Here is a 2,516-nt window from a genome sequence, read left to right on the forward strand (position 1 = left end):
TAATAAGCTGTAATAGTAACATATTTTAATCCCATTCTGAATGCATTTTTGGATGATTAATGATGTAAATTAGTGAATTTGATGCTTCTAATCCTTTAAATTTATGTTTCTATACTTAGGAGAGAATTTGAGAGTGGAATGAGCGGAAAACAAGACAAAATCGAATGAATAGAGCTATTTCTAGGATCCACATGGCCTGGGCATTTCCATACGGGCTGGCCATACGCCCATGTGCCAGCCCGTGTCGATATCGCACCCTGCTTCCCAAATACACGAAAAAACCCAATTTTTAAGCTTTCTTAGCATTCTAAAGTCTATAAATATCAATTAGAAGAAGATCTAAGAGGGACTAAGAGAAGATTGAAGAAATTACTCGAAGAACACCATCGGATCCAACTCAAAAGCGGATCTCTTTCAAAATTGAAGATCTCCTTTTAACATTTTTCGAAGTTTTATTGAATTTCTTTATGTCTTGTGGTTTTTCTGATTTTGAGATGTTTTCATTTCAAATTATGAACTAAAATCCTTAGATACCTAGGAAAGATGAAACCTATGATGAATCTTATTATTTGATTTCTGATTTACATGATAAATATTTGATTCTTGTTCTCAAATATGTATGCTTATTTTATGTTTTAATATTTTCGGGATATTAGTTCATGTTTAATGTGCTTATTTCAGTGGAGCAAAAGTCCCTATTTAAGAATAGATCTGGCATAATTAAGTGGAGTTGCAAGCAATCCTAGAAATAGGACGACATAAATCTACCGGATTAGAGTTAAATCTAATAGGGGAATCTATAGATCAAGTTAATGCGACAATAGGGGTTTTAATTAGAAAGAGATTTCAGTTAATCAACCTAGAGTCAGTTGTTCTTACTCTCGAAAGAGACATTAACATAATTTAGGGATTTCTACGGATCAAGACACAAGTGAATAAATTATTTAATTTAGATTCAGAATAATAAATGAAGTCTAGGTGGATTCTTTCTTGGGTATTGTCTTTCTTTTTAGTTGTCTTCGATTATTTCCTATTTCATTTTTTTTGTTGCGTTCGTAGGTAAATTAGATTAGTAATTTTAGATTAAAAACAATCATTCCAATTTGTCGGCTAAATAATAAGAAAATGGTAATTACTGATACTTTTAGTCCTCGTGGATACGATATTCCCTACTCACCATAGTTGTACAATTGTTCGATAGGTGCACTTGCCTTGTAGTAATTATAGTTAGTTTAGTGACCATCAAGTTTTTGGCACCGTTGCCAGGAACTAAAATATTAGCAACACTTGATTTTTATTAATATAGCCATTTATTTTTATTGCATTTTAATTTTTTGTTCTAATTTTTCTTTTATTTGCTTCTGGCAGGTTCCTTTAGTTTATGACTAGAAGAAACTCGTCGAGACCATTACTATTTGACAACGAAATTGAAAGTATAGCTCGTAGAAGTGTAGAGAAGCAAGGAAAAGTCAACAGAGTATAGTAGAAGAGCAAGAGGACGATATTGTTATTACTAAGGAGATGGGTGATAATTAGAATAATCCGCTACCTCTTACAATTGTTATGAATCCTGTAAATCCAAATCCTGCTCCTCGTACTTTGTACGATTATGCCAAGTCCACTCTAATTGGGGCTGAATCGAGTATTGTGAGATTCACTATTGCTGCAAATAATTTCAAACTGAAGCCGAACACTATTCAGATGGTACAACAATTTGTTTAGTTCGATGGTTTGCAAGACGAAGATCCAAATACTCATTTTGCTAATTTTCTCGAAGTCTGTGATATTTTCAAGATAAATGACGTTTCTGACGACGCCATTTGCCTACGATTGTTCCCCTTCTTGTTGAGGAACAAAGCTAAATAGTGGTTGAATTCTTTACCATGAGATTCTATCACTACATGGGATCAAATTACCGAGAAATTCTTACAAAAGTATTTCCCACCGACTAAGACAACCAAGTTAAGGAATGATATCTCTTCCTTCGTTCAGATCGACTTAGAGACCTTATATGATGCACAAGAGAGGTATAAGGATTTATTGAGAAGGTTCCCTCACCATGGGTTACCTCTATGGCTACAGGTTCAAACCTTCTACAACAGTTTGAATCTTTCAACTAGGCAGTTAATCGATATAGCAGCCGGTGGTACTCTGAACAATAAAACACCTGAAATGACTTATGAGTTTATAGAGGAGATGTCACTGAATAATTATTAGTGGCAAGTCATGAGGGCGAAGACGACAAAAGTAGTCGGTGTTTTTAACTTAGATGCAGTCACCATGTTATCGAATCAGGTAAAACTTTTAAATAAAAATTGATGGTTTATGTGTTTCTACGCAGGTACATCCGGTGATGCAATGCGATGCAAATGGAGGTGGAATAAATAATCTAGAATATTTACCCTTCGATCTTAGCATGGAGAATGAGCAAATAAATTATATGGGTAATAATTCTAGACCTCAAAATAATCCTTATAGTAATAACTATAATGAAGAATGGAGGAACCACCCAAAAT

The 2,516-nt window shown here is 34.0% G+C and overlaps 1 non-coding gene across 1 annotated transcript; it reads right to left on the minus strand.

The window, feature by feature from the left end:
- Positions 1–1,959: 1,959 nt before the first annotated feature.
- Positions 1,960–2,066, minus strand: LOC128040811 (small nucleolar RNA R71). The gene has a single exon (XR_008195617.1). It is a non-coding gene; the product is annotated as a small nucleolar RNA R71 (small nucleolar RNA).
- Positions 2,067–2,516: the final 450 nt, after the last annotated feature.

The sequence above is a fragment of the Gossypium raimondii genome, chromosome 4 (assembly GCF_025698545.1).
Source record: "Gossypium raimondii isolate GPD5lz chromosome 4, ASM2569854v1, whole genome shotgun sequence".
NCBI lineage: Eukaryota > Viridiplantae > Streptophyta > Magnoliopsida > Malvales > Malvaceae > Gossypium > Gossypium raimondii.